Source organism: Littorina saxatilis, linkage group LG12, assembly GCF_037325665.1.
Source record: "Littorina saxatilis isolate snail1 linkage group LG12, US_GU_Lsax_2.0, whole genome shotgun sequence".
Classification (NCBI taxonomy): Eukaryota; Metazoa; Mollusca; class Gastropoda; order Littorinimorpha; family Littorinidae; genus Littorina; species Littorina saxatilis.
In genome coordinates this window covers 18,720,366-18,742,611 of record NC_090256.1, presented here as the reverse complement: position 1 = coordinate 18,742,611, position 22,246 = coordinate 18,720,366, and the positions used below count along the sequence as shown (strand labels likewise).

The 22,246-nt window shown below is 45.5% G+C and overlaps 1 protein-coding gene across 1 annotated transcript in view; it reads right to left on the bottom strand.

Annotated features, from left to right (window-relative positions):
- The window catches only part of LOC138981423 (solute carrier family 28 member 3-like), an 83,928-nt gene extending 64,959 nt beyond the window's left edge, over window positions 1-18,969 (bottom strand). The window contains exon 1 of the mRNA XM_070354336.1: window positions 18,529-18,969. The gene's annotated coding sequence lies outside the window, so the exon portion shown is untranslated. The remainder of the gene's footprint in view (window positions 1-18,528) is intronic.
- Between the last annotated feature and the right edge of the window lie 3,277 nt (window positions 18,970-22,246).

The following is a 22,246-nucleotide window of genomic DNA, read 5'->3' as shown; positions in this document are numbered from 1 at the left end:
GACCTATTTTTTTTTTTGGCCTAATATCTCAAATAACCTATAACTGCGAGTGTAGGCCTATTTGACAAAATGTGTCAGCAAACAACTCTGAGAAAGTGAAGGCTCTGCGTTCAGGAGTTACTGAAAGGTGTCCAAGTATCTGCTATCTACACTATTCGGCATGGCATAGCATCATTTTAGGACAAGATAATTATGTGAAAAAAGTGCCTGGTTTAGATAGCAACTTCATCGTTCTGTTTGATGACATGCAAACCGTGTTCAGTTTCAGCTGTTCTGCTTTGTTGTTGTTGATTCGAACGAGCGAAATCCTACTTTTGTGAATTTGAATATTGGTGGTGTCTGTGTTGTCTGTTCTGCTAGATAGACACTACACCATATGAAATCAATCTGCTCGGTGAATATGGAGAATGAAGGGCCTTTCTATGTAACACATCTGGTTTAAAACTAAACAGCACACACACATACACACACACATACACACACACACACACACACACACACACACAAATACAGACACACACACACAAATACAGACACACAGACAAATAAACACAATGACACAGGGGGGGGGGACTGAGAGGGTGATAGACAAATTGACAGGCAGACAGACAAGCAGGCAGCAAGCCAGCAAGCCAGCCAGCCAGCCAGACAGACAGACAGTCAATCAGACAGACAGATAGACTGACAGGGTGAGATAATTCCTCAGAATTGTTTCTATTATTGTTTCCCTTCGTTTACTCTCTGTGTGTGTTGTGTTTTTGATCCTGTCGTTACCCTTTGCATCGTTGGTGCAATCGGTGCGTTGTTGCAAGCTGTTATGCTTCAGTCTCTTCGTTTGTCAACATGCACACTGACCTAACCATTCACCTCTCAGCCCCAGAGGGCTTGAACAAGTCACGAACACCGAGCCAAGACTGACACAGATTAAAGGCCCACTCCGACTCGTGAAAACGGTTCTCCTCACTGTCTCACATCTGGTCAGGCTTCAACATGGGATAAGACCACCCCTCACTGTCTCACATCTGGCCAGGCTTCAACATGGGATAAGACCACCCTTCACTGTCTCACATCTGGCCAGGCTTCAACATGGGATAAGACCACCCTTCACTGTCTCACATCTGGCCAGGCTTCAACATGGGATAAGACCACCCCTCACTGTCTCACATCTGGCCAGGCTTCAACATGGGATAAGACCACCCCTCACTGTCTCACATCTGGCCAGGCTTCAACATGGGATAAGACCACCCCTCACTGTCTCACATCTGGCCAGGCTTCAACATGGGATAAGACCACCCTTCACTGTCTCACATCTGGCCAGGCTTCAACATGGGATAAGACCACCCTTCACTGTCTCACATCTGGCCAGGCTTCAACATGGGATAAGACCACCCCTCACTGTCTCACATCTGGCCAGGCTTCAACATGGGATAAGACCACCCCTCGCTGTCTCACATCTGGCCAGGCTTCAACATGGGATAAGACCACCCTTCACTGTCTCACATCTGGCCAGGCTTCAACATGGGATAAGACCACCCCTCACTGTCTCACATCTGGCCAGGCTTCAACATGGGATAAGACCACCCCTCACTGTCTCACATCTGGCCAGGCTTCAACATGGGATAAGACCACCCCTCACTGTCTCACATCTGGCCAGGCTTCAACATGGGATAAGACCACCCCTCACTGTCTCACATCTGGCCAGGCTTCAACATGGGATAAGACCACCCCTCACTGTCTCACATCTGGCCAGGCTTCAACATGGGATAAGACCACCCTTCACTGTCTCACATCTGGCCAGGCTTCAACATGGGATAAGACCACCCTTCACTGTCTCACATCTGGCCAGGCTTCAACATGGGATAAGACCACCCCTCACTGTCTCACATCTGGCCAGGCTTCAACATGGGATAAGACCACCCCTCACTGTCTCACATCTGGCCAGGCTTCAACATGGGATAAGACCACCCCTCACTGTCTCACATCTGGCCAGGCTTCAACATGGGATAAGACCACCCTTCACTGTCTCACATCTGGCCAGGCTTCAACATGGGATAAGACCACCCTTCACTGTCTCACATCTGGCCAGGCTTCAACATGGGATAAGACCACCCCTCACTGTCTCACATCTGGCCAGGCTTCAACATGGGATAAGACCACCCCTCACTGTCTCACATCTGGCCAGGCTTCAACATGGGATAAGACCACCCCTCACTGTCTCACATCTGGCCAGGCTTCAACATGGGATAAGACCACCCCTCACTGTCTCACATCTGGCCAGGCTTCAACATGGGATAAGACCACCCCTCACTGTCTCACATCTGGCCAGGCTTCAACATGGGATAAGACCACCCCTCACTGTCTCACATCTGGCCAGGCTTCAACATGGGATAAGACCACCCCTCACTGTCTCACATCTGGCCAGGCTTCAACATGGGATAAGACCACCCCTCACTGTCTCACATCTGGTCAGGCTTCAACATGGGATAAGACCACCCCTCACTGTCTCACATCTGGCCAGGCTTCAACATGGGATAAGACCACCCCTCACTGTCTCACATCTGGCCAGGCTTCAACATGGGATAAGACCACCCCTCACTGTCTCACATCTGGCCAGGCTTATAACATGGGATAAGACCACCCCTCACTGTCTCACATCTGGCCAGGCTTCAACATGGGATAAGACCATCGCTCACTGTCTCACATCTGGCCAGGCTTCAACATGGGATAAGACCATCCCTCACTGTCTCACATCTGGCCAGGCTTCAACATGGGATAAGACCACCCTTCACTGTCTCACATCTGGCCAGGCTTCAACATGGGATAAGACCACCCTTCACTGTCTCACATCTGGCCAGGCTTCAACATGGGATAAGACCACCCCTCACTGTCTCACATCTGGCCAGGCTTATAACATGGGATAAGACCACCCCTCACTGTCTCACATCTGGTCAGGCTTCAACATGGGATAAGACCACCCCTCCACTTGGTCACATACCAACACCTTGACTCCCTGCTTTGGTGAGTTGGCATGTTTTGATGAATCAATTTCCGAAAAAAAAGTGCCTCCTACGAAATGTATTCCTTTAAAAGTACCGTTGTGCACATAGGGCAATCAGGCAGTTCATTTTCGGGATGAGACTAAGTGGAGTTATGATCTTATCCCTTGTTAAAACCTGACCAGATTTGAGATGGTGAAGCGGAGTGGAGTGGGTCTTTAGAGGGGCGGATCCAGGGGGAGTTTCCGGGGTTTCCGGAACCCCCCCCCCCCCCCCACCCCAGCCTAAAACAAATAAAATAAAGATGAAAATTGAAAATAAAGAAAAACTGATGGCTGAGATTGTACCAGATTGCTCCATTTTCCTTGTTTTGTATCAACATTTTCCCGGGGGGGGGGGGGGGGCATGCCCCCGGACCCCTCTAGGAGCCGGCCTTTGTCATCTAAGTGACGGTTTTGGAAAATTTTTGGGTAATTTGTTGGCTCAGATTGCACCAGATCGATCAATTGTTCTTGTTTTTATCAAAATGTGTCTTCTTAAATGTACTGTTTGGAAGGTGTAGTATCAATCAATCAATCAATCAATGAGTCTTATATCGCGCATATTCCGTGGGTACAGTTCTAGGCGCTCTGCAGTGATGCCGTGTGAGATGAAATTTTATACGGCCAGTAGATTGCAGCCATTTCGGCGCATATTTACCTTTCACGGCCTATTATTCCAAGTCACACGGGTATAGGTAGACAATTCTTAACTGTGCCTAAGCAATTTTGCCAGGAAAGACCCTTTTGTCAATCGTGGGATCTTTAACGTGCACACCCAATGTAGTGTACACGGGGGGAGGTTCGGACACCGAAGAGAGTCTGCACACAAAGTTGACTCTATGAAATAAATTTCCGCCGAACCTGGGATCGAACTCACGCTGACAGCGGCCAACTGAATACAAATCCAGCGCGCTACCAACTGAGCTATACTGTTCAAAAAAAGAAACGCATAGTTGCTACTTGCCAAATTTGTTTTATGTTTCGAAAAAATTAACAGAAAATCCAATATTTAGATTATTTGTTTGAAATTTGGTATGGACACAGTTGAATGCACACACAGTTCATTTGCATCTTCAAATCAATCAGTCAATCAATACGATTGGGTGCCGAGGCTGTCAAGTCAGTAGGGGGTGTGACTGCCTTGAGCAGCAACAACTGCCCGGCACCTTCTGGGCATGGACTGGATCAGATGCCGGATATCTTGCTGTGGGATGGTGTCCCACTCCTCCTGAAGTGCCTGCAATAGATCGCGGTGATTTGCCGGCGCTTCTTCTCGCCTGCGCACACGTCTGTCCAATTCATCCCAGAGGTGTTCTATCGGGTTCATGTCTGGCGACATGGATGGCCAGGGAAGCACCTGGACATGGTGGTCGGTGAGGAACTGGATGGTGAGTCGTGCTGTGTGCGGGCGAGCGTTGTCCTGCTGGAATATGGCATCCTGGTCAGCCAGAAGAGGAAGGGCGTGTGGGCGCAGAATTTCCTCCACGTATCGCTGGGCAGTTATGCGCCCTTGGACGTGCACCAGGGTGCTCCTTCCAGCGGTATTGATCGCCCCCCACACCATGACGCCTCCACCACCATGAACGGGTGCCTCATCCACACAGTTGGGCGCGTAACGTTCGTTTACTCTCCGGTAGACCCTCCTCCGACCATCATGTCGCTGGAGCAGGAAGTAGGACTCGTCGCTGAACCACACGTGTCTCCAGTGATTCCGGACGGTCCAGCGAAGGTGCTGGTTGCCCCACTGCACTCGGTTCTGGCGATGGCGGCGGGTGAGGACAGCTCCTCTGTGAGGTCTGCGAGCTCTCAAACCAGCTTCATGCAGGCGGTTCCGCACGGTCTGGTCCGATAATCGGTGTGGCCCGGGGAGAGCCTGGACAGAAGATGAGGCCGACAGGAAACGATTCCGGAGGTGGCGGAGCCGTATGAAGCGGTCGTGAGCAGCAGTTGTCGCCCTTGGTCTTCCCGCTCGTGGCAAGTCAGCAACGGAGCCAGTGGCTTGAAACCTGACCCACAGTCTACTGATGGTGCTCTGGGACACGTGGAAGTGCCTGGCGATTGCACTTTCACTTTGGCCTGCTTGTAAACGACCCAATGCAATTTGGCGGTCTTCTCTGCTCAATCGGGCCATCTTTCGTCGCTGAATTGTCGTCTGATTTCTTTGTGGCGAACAATCCGCTTTTATGGGTTTTGGAAGACATGGTGAGAGCTCAATATTCCCCGAGTTTCACGAGATTACACTGAAGCATGACGAGTGGTCATGCCAAATGAGCAATTTTGACATTGTAGCCACTGATAACGCATGCGTCACGTGCAGAGCTCACTTGTGGCAATGGACGAAAGGTCGACGACCAGATAAACATTTTCTGCAGTTTGGTGGATATCCTTGTAGCCATATAACTAAATTAACCAAATATTACAAGCTATGCGTTTCTTTTTTTGAACAGTATATATCCCCGGGAAGTTTCTTCGCTCAGAGTGCACAATTGTCCGTGTTTTTATCAAAATTTGTCTTCTTAAATGTACTGTTTGGAAGGTGTATTAGGGGAAGTGTCATGGCTCAGAGTGCACCAGATTGCTCCATTTCCCATGTTATTATCAACATTTTCCGGGGAAGCATGCCCCCGGACCCCCCTGAGCGGTTCGAACGCTTCGCGCCCTCAACTAAAACGCTTCGCGTCGTCGAATGGTCCCTAAAAGAATTTTGGACACCCCCCTCCCCCCTAACAAATGATGTGATCCGCCCCTGCTTTAAAGATACTCCCTTGGTAGTGACGACAAGACGATTTCAACGCTGCTCCTAGATCCCGGGGAGCAGTTAAGTGGTATTGAGTGATGTAAAGGTAACATTGAGGCCAAGAGAAACAGTCCTTTCATCGCAGGTGTCCTTTTCTGACATGGGCATTTTGGTCAAGTTTATACAGAACGAATGACAAAGAACAAATGTTTGTTTTTGGAAGTTTTATGTGTGTTTTGTTGCGGACACAAAAGCTCAGCAATGCAATTTCTCTTTTAGAGATTAATAAAGTTTATTGTATTGTATTGTATTGTATTGTATTGGAAAGAAACAAAGTGTCCTTTATTTGGGAGATGTCCTCTCGTACGAAGGGCTTTACGTTACTGGTTTGCAGTGTGACTGTTTAGAAGAAAATGTTCGCTTGACGCCCTCACGGCAAAGCCATTAGGGGCATGCGAGACGGGAAAACCCGGCTTTATACAATTTGCTTGCGTATTTTTAATTGTAACTCGTTTGTTTTTTTATCCTTTTAAATGTGAATGTAAAAAGGAATAAACTAATGTTTACTTAGACCAAGGGTGGCCGCCTCTGTCAGATTCACAACCCTTCGCACCAAAGGAGTTGTCTAAAAAGGAGAGAGAAAAAAAGAAGTAGGCCCTACATTGACAACACACAACTGACTCAGGACATATTCCTTTCTTCGTCTTATTGTCCGATTAAGTGCAGCTTAGTCCAAGCGAGCAAAACATGATTTCGTGTGTACAAATACTATCCGCTTGTGTCAACCTGATCTTCCGTTCTGCGCGATGACAATCTCTGAGAGGATTAGAGTTGTCGGTTTTCTTTCTTTATTTGGTGTTTAACGTTGTAGTTGTCGGCTGCACTTGTCCTTGAGCTCTGAACTGACAGCAACATGTCTTGCCGAGTAATAGAATCCTCCTACACCTACACAGACGTGCACTGTTAATGTTCTGCCCTTGGGTATGTCTACCTTAAGGCTGGAGTCTACCACTGACAACAGTAAGTTGAATTGAAATAGGTCACTCGCGTAATTGATGTGTAACAAATTCTTTTTAAAACGAAGAGAGCATTGATTCATAACAGATTGAAACAAAGCATTTAAGTTTAAAATCGAATATTTTGTCAGTCTAATTTTTCAAATTTATTCAGTGGTGATTCTTGTGTTAAAGTCCGATACCCCATACTCAAGTTTCATACATTATCTGATAAATAAGGGTTGAATGCTTATTTTTCTTTTTCTTTCTTTCCTTAGCAAACCTCGAACTTAAATAAACACCGTCGTTTAAAAATGTGATGTCACTTAAAGGCTGACATAGTCCTATTTAATTAGTTTAATTACTTCCAGGGCTTTTCCCATCGTTGCGGGGATGTATAAATTAAGCTTCCTGCAAAGTTTTAGGTTTGAAGTCCTTACCAATTACGAGAAATAATTAATTCTTTATTGCATTGTTTAGCAACAGTTCTCCAGGACTTGGGCTATTTTTAGACCGTTGACGTCACTTCGTGACGTTTCGTAAACCAAAGATGGCGTCGGAGACAGTCAAAGCGCGGTTGCGTACAATGGCAAAAAAGATAGAAGTAAACCCGTCTAAAGCTGTCAAGGCCACTAAATCTGCTGAGAAGAGAAAGTGGACTCCTTGCTTTATCACCACGCAGCACCAACGCTGGGTCGCGCTGACAGAAAGATTGTTTTCGTCAGAGGCCCATCGCTTCAAATTGAGAACCAAGTACAAAGGGGATACTGAACTCGCCAAAGTTTTGCTGGACACGTGAGTACAAAGGCCTATTAGAAAATTAGTTGTACTTGTAGCTTATCAGCTGAAGCCTGTGGCCTTATTCTTGCGAATATGTGCTGTGAGAGATCGTATATTTCCGCCTGCGCAATTTCCGGAAAACATCCACTTTCACTTTGAGACTGTTCTATTTACATTCGACACTATCAACACCACTTTGCAATACTGAAATAATTTTTTCTGTGTTCGAAAGCTACAGCCAATCGTTATTATATCCCCTTAGGTACAGTTTTATAACATTATTGGCACATGTAAACAATATGAATTAATTAATGAACGCTGCGTATATGGCAGCCTTTAAAATGACGTTTTTTTATGTGTGGACTAGAAGCCCATGCTTAAAATTTAGTTACAACCGTTGGTACAAAGTTGTCGTTTTTTCCAACTTACCAGCAGTTTTTGTGTGTGTTTTCTGCAGTGTTCCTCTGTCGCTCTTCTTTAGGAGTTGTAAATTGGTTATTGATTTGTTAACAAATCCACAGTGGAATTTTTGAAATTTCAACAGTGGTGGTTTTGTGGAAAAGTCTGATACAAGTTTCAGTCGTTATTGTGGAAATGATCACGTCAAGCCCTATTTATTTGTCATTTCTCACCTCAGCACTCCTTGAACTTTCGACAAATTTTACTTGTAAAAGAAAAAGTATCCCTTTTACAAGGGGTAGACTCAAGCCTTAAAACGCTTGGCTGTCAACTGTTCTTTGCCAGGTGGAAAAAAGACGAAGATGCAGTAGAATGAAACAGAAGGTGAGAAGAACAACATTTGCCATAGCTTTCAGTGCCTTTAGCCCAGCTAATGAAAACACATATTGAAATTCCAACACAGCCAAAATTGCTTGCCACCGACATGTTCCCCCCCCCCCCCACCCCCCCCCCCCCCCCCCCCCCCCCCGGCCCATTACTCATCTGCACTAACCATACCAACCCTAGCCTCTTTTACCTCCAAAGTACTCCTAATCTCGTCTTTTCTTCTCCTATCAACCAACATACTTACAATTTATCGGCAGATTTTCTCACAATGCCATACCCGTTCATTTCAACCTCAAAATGAATACCCTTCAAACATGTCCACGCCACCCTCTGAATCTATGCGAAGTCATGTTTCATCGCTTCAGAGCTGGAAACAAAAACCAAACTACCGTAATTTCCAAGCCCAGTTTTTGCTTTTATAGTGTACACTGTACCTCTATATCGTGTATGAAAAGGGTTGGATGTCAGCTCTATGCATACCCCAAGTAACACAAGAAGAATGATAGGGGGCCGCGCTAGATGAGTTTCAATGGGTAATGTCGGCCAGATCCATCAACAACATCTTACAAAACGAAGAATAGAAAAGGAGGGAGGGGGGGGGAGGGGAGGGAAAGGGATTGCCTGTTTATCGTTTTAGTTATGAAAGCGCAGACTTGTGTATTTAGTCACGTACTTCGGTCAACCTACACAATCATTTGTGCAGAGAGAGAGAGAGAGAGAGAGAGAGAGAGAGAGAGAGAGAGAGAGAGAGAGAGAGAGAGAGAGAGAGAGAGAGAGAGAGAGAGAGAGAGAGAGAGAGAGAGAGAGAGAATTCGGGCAAGTATGACTGCTTTAATGAAAAGGCATGTTCGCGTGAATGTGAAGAAATATCGTTCCAAACAGTGGAAAACATACTATTCGTGAAGCAGAAGCTCTCATGCAGGCCGCCTCCTTGGTTCAGGACTCCGCAGACCCTTGCTACCAAGTTGTCTTCCTCTCGGACGCCCTTTCAGTCCTTCAGGCCCTAGAGAACGACAAACTCCCACAGCTGGCCAAAGCATTACAGATGGTCAGACAAACCAGAAGAGTTGTCCTCCAGTGGATACCAGCACACTGTGGGATACCAGGAAATGAAAGGGTAGATGAGCTGGCGAAAGAAGGGGCCGTGGAAGACCAACCTACAAACAGTGTCAGCTTTAGTGAGCAGAAGACAATCATCAAGGCATTGATGAGGCCAAGGACAAACAGAGATGACTACCACACAATGTCCAGAGAGCAGCAAGTCAACCTAATCAGGCTGCGTACTGGTCACAACAGGCTCAATGCTCACATGAACCGAAAGTTCAAGCTGGCGCCATCACCAACCTGTGCCTGCGGTCAAGAAGACCAAACAGCGGAACACATCTTACAGCGATGTCCCTTACTAGATGAGGAACGAAAAGAAGTGTGGCCGTCACCAACTCCCTTGCAGACCAAACTGTACGGCAGTCGACAGGAGTTGGAGAAAACGACAATATGTATCACCAGTGCTGGACTGATCGTGTAACCTCTGCGAACGCCAAGAAGAAGATGAAGAAGAATCGGTGTCAAATGTATTCACATAAATTATTATCATGAAAATAAAACTCAACAACGACATTAGCAATAGTGCGGAATACGCGTGGTGGTGTACAACACGGAGCCGGATCGGGCACATTCGTATCCGCTTTAAAAGCTTAAACATAGTAATGATTCAAATGTAGCACGTATTACATTTTTTGTTTGTTTGTTTGTTTGCTTAACGCCCAGCCGACCACGAAGGGCCATATCAGGGCGGTGCTGCTTTGACATATAACGTGCGCCACACACAAGACAGAAGTCGCAGCACAGGCTTCATGTCTCACCCAGTCACATTATTCTGACACCGGACCAACCAGTCCTAGCACTAACCCCATAATGCCAGACGCCAGGCGGAGCAGCCACTAGATTGCCAATGTTAAAGTCTTAGGTATGACCCGGCCGGGGTTCGAACCCACGACCTCCCGATCACGGGGCGGACGCATTACCACTAGGCCAACCGTGCCGGTCACGTATTACATGCACTTGACACAAGGTGAGATTGGGGAGGGGGAGGGGGAGGCGTCAGCTCTACTCCTGCCCTACTGATAAAACAAGGCAGGAGAAGAGCTCGATCCCCCCCTCCCCATTCCCCTCCTCAATACTCATCCACTAATTGTCATGTGCGTGTGGCACCTACATACTCATATCTCACACCCTGAAATAGAGAGTTTGCGATATCACCGAAAAACGATCTACGTCTGCAAAAAATCAATAATTCCAGTGTGAGATCTTCGTGGAGTTTGCTTACCAATAGTATATAATTATGTACGCAGCTCGCACCCAAAGGAAGAAAAGTAGTCGTTGAATACAAAAATCAGCCACAAGTACATCAGGTCAGAGGCACGAAACTTCGTATTCGTAGTGCGTTGTTAGTTGGAAACGTAACCTCTCTGACGATACCTTCGTTCCCATATAAAGGATCGTGTAGACTAGCACAAATCTATCCAATGGTTTACGTGGGGAAAAGAGAATTGTTCCAATTGGACACATACCAAAAATCAACAGAATAACTGTTTGTTTCCTGTGGAGAATAAGAATTTGTTGCGGAATCAATTTCGAAACTACTGCATAATGTCATTCTACGAAACTATTCTGAAAACAAACAAAATAAAACATTAAAAAAAAACCTCTTAACAGACAGCAGCCAGGCTGTAGAATTTTGTTTTTGAGTCCAAATAAGTGGAAGGGTGATGTTATCCCATGCAAACATCTTGGCAGATATGTGAAGGCTAACTCGACCATTCACACGAGAAGGAGGGTACACCGATTTCAAGTCTTTCCCCTCTCCATCAGTTGCAACACGTTTTATTCCCCTGTTCACAGACTCTCCACACTGAGCAACAACAGCAGCGTTAAGTCAATGTACGTCTCAAACGCTGCATACCTGCGAGATTTCTTTTATCTTTGTGAATACATTCCTAATCCCAATTCATTCGTTTACCACAAACAAACTCTTTCTGTTGCCCTTACAGCGCGAAAAGAAATCATTGTTCACAGCTGAAGACATAACCATTTTAAAAAAAGATTCAGCGCACGCTTCAAATGCTACACCTTTTTGCGAGGTTTTTTTTGCTCCCATGAATAAATACCTCCTGCCCTCTGACAGTAATTACAGGGTCGGGGGTTGGTGTGCGTACAGAATGCATTATTAGTCCAAGCATATCGGATTCACGCGTTGACCTGTATAGCTGTCACCAGGTCCCTTCGCACGTTTTTCAAACAGTTTCTTAAGTACACAGAGTCAACCCATAGGCTTACATGTTGTTCTTTGTTCCTGGTCCGTTTTCTGTTAGTCCGCCGTGTTAATTTCTTTCAATTATTACCATCATCATGATACAAAGTTTCATGATTACGAATGCAGAAACGAAGACATATTTTGTCCTCCGGCTCAGTTTTGTTCAGCGAATTAAATCTCAACGCCCAGCATGAGACATAAGGCATAGGATCATTTATTGTCCATACAATTAATACAATGGATGGAAAAGTGTGGTTCATCTGTTCTTAAAACAACCAAACAACATATGACAACAACCTTAAACAACAAAAATAAGAACAATAAAACATACGAAGTAAAAACACCCAAAGTACTCCAGACAGGCACGTCCGCCACATCCATACTGCACACACACACACACACACAAACACACACACACGCACACACACACACACGCACGCACACACACACACACACACACACGCACACACAAACACACACACACACACAAACACGCACACACACACACACACGCACACACACACACACACACACACACACACACACACACACACACTCGCACGCACATGAGATAAGTAGACGTTATATGAAGTTGTACATCAAAGAAAGCACGTGTTGGGTGTATGCATGTGCAGGCATAGTGCAGTAGCTTATCTATGGGGTAAAAGTTTAGTATGGTACAATAATATACTGTACATACTGTAGAATAAACACAACACATTATTGTTGCAAATTTGGCGACTGTAGGTTGATAAGCTTTTTTCGTTACCGTTTTTTCTGGTCATTATGATAAACACAAACATTATTGTTACATATCTGTTGTGGTCATTACATGTACACAGCAGTTTCGTTACAGATTCTAATGTCAAAGACACGCCTGATAAACGTGCGGCCTGGCAAAGTAAAGCTTGCTGGTTGATAAAACAGTTTCACCCCGACAAACTTCCTTTTTGACTTCAACAAAGCTGATAACGTGCACGCAAAGCAAGCCTTCAGTTTTCCCCACCCTGCTTACGTTTTAATTTTCCTCCCTTCCCGAGTCCAGTCAACCCTTTTAAAGATGCAAGGCTTCCACAAGTATAGGCTCGCCCAATTTATACGCACACGCGCACACAGACGCAAAGACACGCACAGGGACGTATAGACATACACAGACACGCATATATAGACACACAAACAGAGAGACAGACACACACAACCCCTCCCCCTCCCCCCACACACACAAACACACACACAAACACACACACACACACGCACGTACCCACACACACGCACGCACGCACGCACGCACACACACACACACACACACAGACACACACACACACACACACTACCACCACCACCACCAATACCACCACCACCACTAGATAAAGAATCCACTGTTATTAGACAGATATGATGGCAACGTTAAAACCTTTTTCGTCTCATGCCATATTCCTTGCCAAGAACTGTATACGACAGAGATTTCCGAATGAAAAACTGCTCCCTTGCAGCCAAATATCAGATAATAACTGCTCCCTCGGAATATGCCCGCGCGTGTGAAACCAAATACAAACGATGCTGTTCAATCTTTTAGAAAGCTGGTTTGAAATTATTTCAATTCAAACTGGTGTTGGTATTACTCGGTTAAGTGTCCTTTCGTGTACACCTTTTTCTTCGTGACTTTTCTCGATCGTCACACATGAGATGGGGACTGGAGCGCGAAGGTTTTTCGGATATAGTCCAGTGCGTGCGCACTACAACTCGTCAAAGGAAGAGATCTCTCTCTCCCTCGACAGAGTGTGTATTACATGTATCACCCAAAATATTGCACTTGGAATAAATGTGCACGTTCTGATGTACTTTGTGCACACTCGCTCCCTACTTTCTTGAAAAGGACACACAGGCTAGTCAAATGTCATTTTGATTTTAAAGACAATTCCTTAACAATGAACGTCTAGAACTTAACCCAGCTCTTTCGACGCTTTTGCAGGCGCTTTACCTACCCTTCCACCTGAACCATTACAATTACCACGAGTCAATAGCATGATTTTTTCTTATCGAGAGACGGACTTCATATTGAATATACAGGGTGTCTCAACAAAAAGTACCCGATTTTCGTTCAATACTACAGACAAGTCGGTAATTTTATTGAAATCATTTTTGGGTGATATTGTAGTCAATTCATAGAAGTTTTGTCCCCAGTTCACAGCTTTCGGTTGAGATCGTCTGTTACTTCACACCACGTGATCAATGTAGCCACCCCGTTTTTCAATGACAGACTGCATTCTAATTGCCATATTGTTCATTACATTGGGGAATGTTTCCTGTGGGATGTTCTGGATTTCTCTGAGAATGTTTGCCTTCAGTTGTTGTAGGTTTCTTGGTCTGGGGTACATATTAGCGTATTAGCTTACATATTAGTTTTTCCATTTCTCGGTACTGATGTTTCAATGTCTTTTGGGGTAATTTTTTTGAGACACCCTGTATAATACTTTTAATTATTTTCACCGGAGGAAACAATAATTATTTCCTCAGCTTTATATGCTGGATACGGACTTTTTTCCTCGTGAAGTGAACATGATGTCACTTCGTATCAACGCCAAGGTAAACTCCAGCTGACGTGTTGTTGTTGTTGTTGTTGTTGTTGTTGTTGTTGTTGTTGTTGTTGCTGTTGTTATTGTTGTTGTTGTTGTTGTTGTTGTTGTTGCTGTTGTTTAATATGTTTGTAATGCTTTAATAATACCAATGTGTTCCTTCTGTTTTAAGGAACTTCAAAAAGAAGAATATGAATTGTAGAGCACAGATTAATTCGTAGACTGTTTTAATAAAGTCTCCCCCACCCCACAAACAAGTCTAATAACAAAGGACGTCTGAATATGCAGGGTCTCAAAACAAAGGTTACTGGGTTGTACTACCAGATAAATTGTATCATACCAACTGACCTCGACGGGGAGTGTAAACATGTTTTGGAGTTTAGCCGATACAACAGAAAGCGGATTTAAAAGTGGTCCGGCACACCAAGACATTGCGTCATCACTGATAATCTCGTGACTTCCGGATGCGTGTGAGATAACAGCAATGACTAGATCAACAGGACATACACTTCTTCATCCCACTGTCAAATATGAAAGACTTAGCAATCAAAACATGAAACCCGGTGTATAAACCAAACCCTCTTGTCTAATCTCTAGTTCTGCGAATCTTAAGTACAGTACAGGTGCCTTTAAATGGGACCAAGAAAGCAGCTAATGTCATTTGTTTTTCCAAATCATCTAAAGTCGGGGTAACACCCGGATACATGCCGTTAATGGTTTAACCGTGCGGGCGTTAAACAACATTTATCATCAGATAATGTCCTTGCATGTGTAAAGGTCAAAAAGAACGCAAGGCGTTGACTTTTACCTGTGATGGCAGAACACCCCTGGAACAGCGCCAACATTGCATTGTTAGTGTCCTCTCCTGAGAGTTAAACTCAACTCAAGCCTGTCTATATAGTACGCGCGGCAAAAGCAGGTGACCTATAATGGGAGGTGTTCTGTCATGAAGTGGGTCTTTAATGACAGGTACCATGGGTGTGTATGGGTGTGTGTGTGTGTGTGTGTGTGCGGGCGGGCGGGCGAGCGGGCGTGTATGTGTGTATGTGTGTGTGTGTGCGTGTGTGTGTGTGTGCGTGTGTGCCGTGTGTGTGCGCGCGTGGGTGTGTGTGTGTGTGTGTGTGTGTGCGCCTGGGTGTTTGTGTGTGTGTGCGTGTGTGTGTGTGTGTGTGTGCGCGCGAGGGTGTGTGTGTTTTGGTGTGTGTGTGTGTGTGCGTGGGTGTTTGTGTGTGTGTGTGTGTGTGTGTGTTTACACGCTATTAGTAATCAGCGAAATAGTCTGGTCACTTCAGAATGCATGTAAGATAGAACAGCAGGTAGAAAAACACGCCTTGAAAGATTCAGCACAGGCTGTTCAAGTTTGTCACTCAAAGACAGTTTGTCCTCGTTGCCAAAGGGTGTGTGGTAACTGTTGACACAACATAAGGACAGTGTCGTGTTTAACAAATTCACGGCTGTGCCGGTGCGAAAAAGAAAGTTATCTTCATTACGCGTCCCTCTCAGTGCGTGCTCTCTTATTGCGTACAGGCATGCGTTGCTAATCTGTTGAAATGCGACTCGACACTGAGCGAGCAGTGAGTGTAGGCCTATTCTGTGTTGTAGTCTGCCTGTCATCCTCTTATTTCATGTTTAGGCCAACAAAAAAAATTGTCTGTTTCTGGTAACATGGCTAAAAAAAAATAGGGTCGGTAGGTAGGGATTTTTATTTATTTATTTTTTTTTTACCCCAAATGTAGACCAATAAAACTAACTTTAAAAATCGCGCAAAGAGACTGGATTCACTATACATAGAGACAAGACACTCAACACATTTACAAATCGTCAGCGGACTTTCGTTTTCACACGTTTTTGTTGTTCATTTTCTCACCCTGTCCTTTACCACAAAAAAAACAAAAAAAATTTGAGTTTGGAAAAAAAAGTTTAGGGTCGGCGCCGAAATTTAGGGTCGGTCGGGTGACCAGAAACAGACAATTTTTTTTTGTTGGCCTTAGACTATGCCCTCCTTCTTTATCGTTTCAAACTCCCCGTATGTATCTTCGCATTGGATTTGCTCATAAACATGTGCGTGCTTGTCTCTGTGTCTGTGTTCAAGTTTGTCTGTCTGTCTGTGTCTGTCTGTTTGTCTGTCTCTTTCTCTGTCTCTGTCTGTAGCTGTATCTCTGTCTGTTTGTTTGTCTGTCTGTCTGTCTGTCTGCCTCTCTCTCTCTCACTCTCTCTCCCCTCTCTCTCACTCTCTCCCCTCTCTCTCACACTCTCTCCCCTCTCTCTCACTCTCTCTCCCCTCTCTCTCACTCTCTCTCTCACTCTCTCTCACACACTCTCTCTCTCTCCCTCTCTCTCTCTCTCCCTCTCTCTCTCTTACTCTTTCCCTCTCGCTCACTCTCTTTTTTCCTCTCAGCCTGACATTCTATATAATCCTGTCTCTCATCATCCCCCAATCCCTTTCTTGTTAAAGGCACAGTAAGCCTCCCGTAAACCATCACAGATACGGTCAGGCTTTGACACACAGTACAAACACCCTTTCATTTAAACACTCACCGATTGAGAACATCCTAGGTGCCCTCCGTAAAGAGCGAACAATTTTCAAAGAATTTATTTTTGCGTGGTTTATCTTACCCCTGAGCCATCGTGAACCCGTGTGATCCAGTTTCCCTTTTTCACAATGTAGTCGTCAGTTAGTCATTTGAATGCGATTCGATGTGAGCTTATCTACAATAGCACGTTTTTATACACGAAACAAACGGCTGTGGTTCACAAGAACTCTAGCGATGGCTTTTGACTGTTGAGAGGAACGGCGATATGCCGCATAAACCGTCGTCTGCTACGACCCTTGCGTGACCCTGCTTCCGGGCTTTTCTTTTTTCCAACTTTCACAACTTCGAATTGCACTGATCTTGTCTTGATGAAAAAAGAATTCTTATATGATTAAAGAATGTTTGTGCAACAAGCTGTCAATTTATTATTTAGATTTTAAAAGTTAGGTCTAGCGCAAAAACGCACCACGGTCCAAAAACATTCTGATAATCATCGATCCACGGCTATCTCCAGTTTAAGGGAAGTAACTTATTTTTGACCTGAGTTCAGGATGGGTCCAAAAAGTGTTCGAGACAATCTGCAAAATTAATTCTTTAAAAATTGCTCGCTCTTTACGTAGGGCACCTAGGATGTTCCCGTTTGGTGAGCGTTCAAATGGGAGGGTGTTTGTACTGTGTGTAAAAGCCTGACAGTATCTGTGATGGTTTACGGGAGGCTTACTGTCCGGGCGTGATTTCCGGGATATTCATAACAGCCGTCCAGCACCAAAACGAGGCGCCATTGTTGTAAAGTGCCAAGTCCACGAAAATAAATTCTTTGAAAATTTCTCACGCTCGACAGAAAGCAGCCAGGATGTTCCCGTTCGGAGGAATTTGATCCAGGCGATGTATACGATCTAGCCTTAAACTGCTCAAAGAACGTTCAACTGAAAGCAAGACTGTTTAACAGAAACCGAAACCGCGCTCTCATAAAAGTCGTCTGTGAAAGAAAAGGTGGCAAGAAACAGCTGATTGCAAGGGGAGACGACTACGTGCTGACACATGACTGCGAAACAGCCGAGACCACGTCGTACCGACAAGAGGAAGACATGCCCCCAACTATCCGGCGCCTGCCCCAAGTCGACCGCAACGCCTTTCGAGAAGAAATGGACTATTTGACTGCAGATCTCCAGGTCAGTCCTGTCTACATTGGTACAATGCTACCTGCGTGCCAGGCCACACTGACTCTTTTCACGAAGCTAAACAGCTCGTGGGAACACAGATTCATATTTGTGTTGTGACTGACAAACCGCGATCAGTATTGAAAAATATATTGTTAAAACGGAACAGTTATTTCCTGATTTGGAATACCAGTCGGATGCTTCCGAACGATGCATTACGTGTTTGTAATGAACCCAATGTGAACACTGATCAGTGATGAGTGCTGATCGTTCGATTACCCAAACCCCCAAGCACCCTTTTCGCTATGAACCGGGCCTGTGTTTGCGCGAATACGATTTCTGACCTCTTTCTCACTCTCCCTCTCTCACTCTCCCTCTCTCTGTGTCTCTCCCCCCCCCCCCCCCCCCCGGGGCCTATGCCTCATGGTTAGCAAAGCAAAACGACACTTGGTACCAGCTTTACAAACATCCAATAATCCCAACCGTCTGCGCCGTTTACACCTTCGCCAAACAACGGTCTTTATGCACGCACCTGGTAAAATACCAAGGACTCATTTTGACATTAAATACGTTTAACATCTATTCATAAAGAATTCAGGTCCGCACTTACCTCGTTAAGTGTCTGCCACAAGTTTCTCGGAGCGTCAAGCGAGGCCGCTTAACTTGATATAGTTCCCGTCAGAGCCGAAAAACCAGGAAGAGCACATACACATAAAAACAAACAAAAAATCCGCTTTCCACAAAAAGCTACTCCTAAAGCGGTCACAAACTGTCACAAACTTCAGGAGAAAATAGCCGCTCTAACTCAGGCGCACGCAAAATATTCTAGTCACATTTATACAACTTCCAGGCCATGTCGACGCTGAATTATGAGCACTGGTCCTTAGCACACGTATACAGGAGCTAGCGCTAAGCGGCGACTTTACTGTTGGAGTGAGGTTGAAAACAGGCCGAATAGACAAGGTCTGCCCCTTGGTGCAGTGTTATGCATATATGGTGACACTCGCGTCCTATGCTACTGTCGCGGTCTTTGTAGACTTCGAGGTGTCACTGAGCGGCCTTCGTTCTCACTGCTTGCATTTAATTCTGGGTGGAGAAAGCCCGCAGACTGATCTACTGCTGAATGATTTTAATTCGCTGGTTTTTAATCCTGTTATTCTGCTGTCAATAAAAACAGGTGTGATGATTTTATTTTTCCGGCGGCTGGGGTGAGTGTATACCATGTTTTTGGTTGACAATTAAAATGGTGTATTGGTGAGATTACTTTTCTTGTTAGACCACTCCGGTGTTTGTCTGTTTGTTGTTGTATTTTTTGGTGTGTGTGTGTGTGTATGTGTGTGTGTGAGTGTGTGTGCGTGTGTGTGTGTGTGAGTGTGTGTGTGTGTGCGTGTGTGTGTGTGTGTGTGCGTGTGTGTGCGTGCGTGTGTGTGTGTGTGTGTGAGAGTGTGCGTGTGTGTGTGTGTGTCCTTGCGTGCGTACGTGTGTGTGTGTGTGTGTGTGTGTGTGTGTGTGTGTGTGTGTGTGTGTTAGTGTGTTAAATTAAACAAAAGAACACTACTTCACCAGCAGGTTTATTGATTTATGGCATGTGTCCAAGTGGGAGGTTGCCCCTCATGTCCCCCACACACACACAGCCGCCCCCCGAGAAATTGCCCCCAAGCCCCCACCCCTCCCCCCCCCACCCCCTCCGACAACAGCCCCCTGGACAATAGCCAACCCCAAGGACAATCACCCCCCCCCCCTCCCACCATGATAACTGTCCTCCTAGGACTCGACAATCTCTTCTCCATTCGTACGTGTGTGGCTATTGTATTATTAAGTCAGTATTTGTGTTGTTGTTTGCCGGAATGCTTAGACAAGTTAAATATGTAAAGGACAGTTATTCTCAAAGATGCTTCCTGACTTCAACACACAACTGCGTTCATGGGATTCAGCAAATACACACACGTGTGTAAAACCCAGTACAGATATGCGTTCGTGCACACGCTTGCTTTCACGAGCAGGCCGTGCCTTTGAGGAAATGCTACTTATCATTCCCACCATGTTCGTGGATGACAACATTAACCCTGTCAGGTTTGGTACTTTTATGTGTGAGCACTATGAAATCAGGCTTGTACTCTTCATTGTATGCTGTTGGCAATGGCTTTCAGCAGCATTAAATAACATCTGTTGGATGCATGGGTATTGATTTTGTTGTATAAGTTTGTCAGGCGTATACGGGCTTTTTGTGCGTTTTCCGCGCGTACTCTAGACTTCCCTTTCTGTCAAGTTCCAAGCATTATCGTTTGCTAATCAACCTGTTATGTAATTTTGCTTTCATAGACAAACGCTGGTTTCCAGGTACATTTTTCATACAGTTTCGTAACTGTTGAACTCAAAAGCGCACGTGCGTGTATGTATACATGTATGTATGTGTGTGCCGTGTGTGTGTGTGTGTGTACATATTGTATGTGTGTGTGTGAGCTTGTGCGTGTGCGCCTGCGAGCGTGTTTGCGTGTATGTGTACACGTACGTGCGTCCTTGTACGGATTTGCTCGGGTATGCGTGCTCTTGAGTTGGTGAATGCAGAAAATGTTGTATGCCCTTTTTGTTGAACCTCTGACAAATGGCAGTCAATGTCAATGCATGCAATGCATGAATGATTGAATGATTTCAGTATTGAATACACGCGTGAAAGGAATGAAAGAATGAATGAACGGATGAATCCTGGGCAGAGAGATGGGGCATGCGCTTCAACGCTACAAAATGCTACGTCATGACTCTAGCACGGAAAACCCCTTCCTCCTACCTCTATTCCCTAGACAGCACCATCCTCAAGAGTGTACCCACGAACCCCTACCTTGGCATTCAGTTCTCGAACGACCTGAAGTGGTCCACCCACATCAACTACATCACTAAGAAAGCTAACAGCACCCTCGGATTCCTCCGCCGCAACCTGCGCCACTGCCCATCAAACTGCAGGCACAACGCCTACCTTGCCCTCATCCGCCCTCTTCTTGAGTATGGTGCCACCATCTGGGACCCATACCTTAAGCAGGACGTCGAGAGATTGGAGCGCATACAGCGGAACGCATCCCGCTTCATCTCTGGTGACTACAGAACCACGACTCCTGGCTTCGTCACTGGGCTCCTACACAAGCTCCAACTACCAACCCTCCAGGAACGTCGCGAACACCTGCGTCTAACCTCCTTCTACAAAGTGGCTGAGGGGCTGGTGCCGGCAATCCCGCCTGACAAGTTCCTGACCCCTCAAAAACCAGGACGCCTCATTCGTCCACGTCAATCTTCCAGAGACTTTAGCACCTCGAATCCAGTAGACAACTACATCAGGAACAATAGCAGATGCTTCACTGTGCCACGCTGTAACACTGAGCAATACAGACATTCGTTTTTTCCAAAGACAGTTGTGGCCTGGAACCAATTAGATGAAGAAACTGTAACCTCGGCATCGACCGAGAGCTTCAAGTCGGCGCTGGCAGTAGCCAGACGACGATAAAGAACTAGCTGCGCACCCCCCACTCCGCTGCAACTATGCCAGACATCTGGATGACTTGTTCTACAAGTGCAGCGTAACAGACAGATACAGAGATACAGAATGAGGAAACGAAGGACGGAAGGAAAACATAAACGAAAGAACTAGTACATAGAAGAATTAACAAAACAAAGAAAGAATGAATGAATGACAGGTGGTGAAAGCTGTGCGCTCTCATCACGTTAACGCCTCTGACGGGAGAAACTGAGCACTAATGAACACATAGGTAAACGAATACATAGATGAAATGTTAAGTTTTCCTGCTACCCTGCGTTTTTAACGCCAAGATCAATATTCGTGCAAACTACAAAAGTGTCAGTTTGTTAGTTTTTTCTGTTTTTACGCTAGACATATTAGGCTGTTACTGCATTACTCGCGGATCAGAAACTGGATCAGGAGGTAAACCCTTTTGTGCTTGATTGCTCCTGAAGCCGACTATTGTCCGCTAATTTCTTTGGAATCAACCGGTGTCAGAGTATTGTGTGTGCAGTTGTGCGGACGGTACCAGGGACTTACACCTCCAAGAGTTGCCAGTGTCAAAAAAGGGTTGTCCCGCAGTGGGGCACTGCGGTTATGAAATTAAAGGCCCCTCCTGTTTTTGGAACCGCAGGAGCTTTCTAGTTTGCTGTTAGGTAGATTTTTGGTTCCTCTTTCCTGTCATGCTCTCTTTTTCTTCATGAATTCTTTTCTTTTTTCTGCCTTCTTGCTCATTCACCTGTATTTTTTCCAAAAATCTCTTCTCTTGCCGCTTGTCTCGCGATTCATGTATAGTTTAATCTGTTAGTGTTCTGATGTA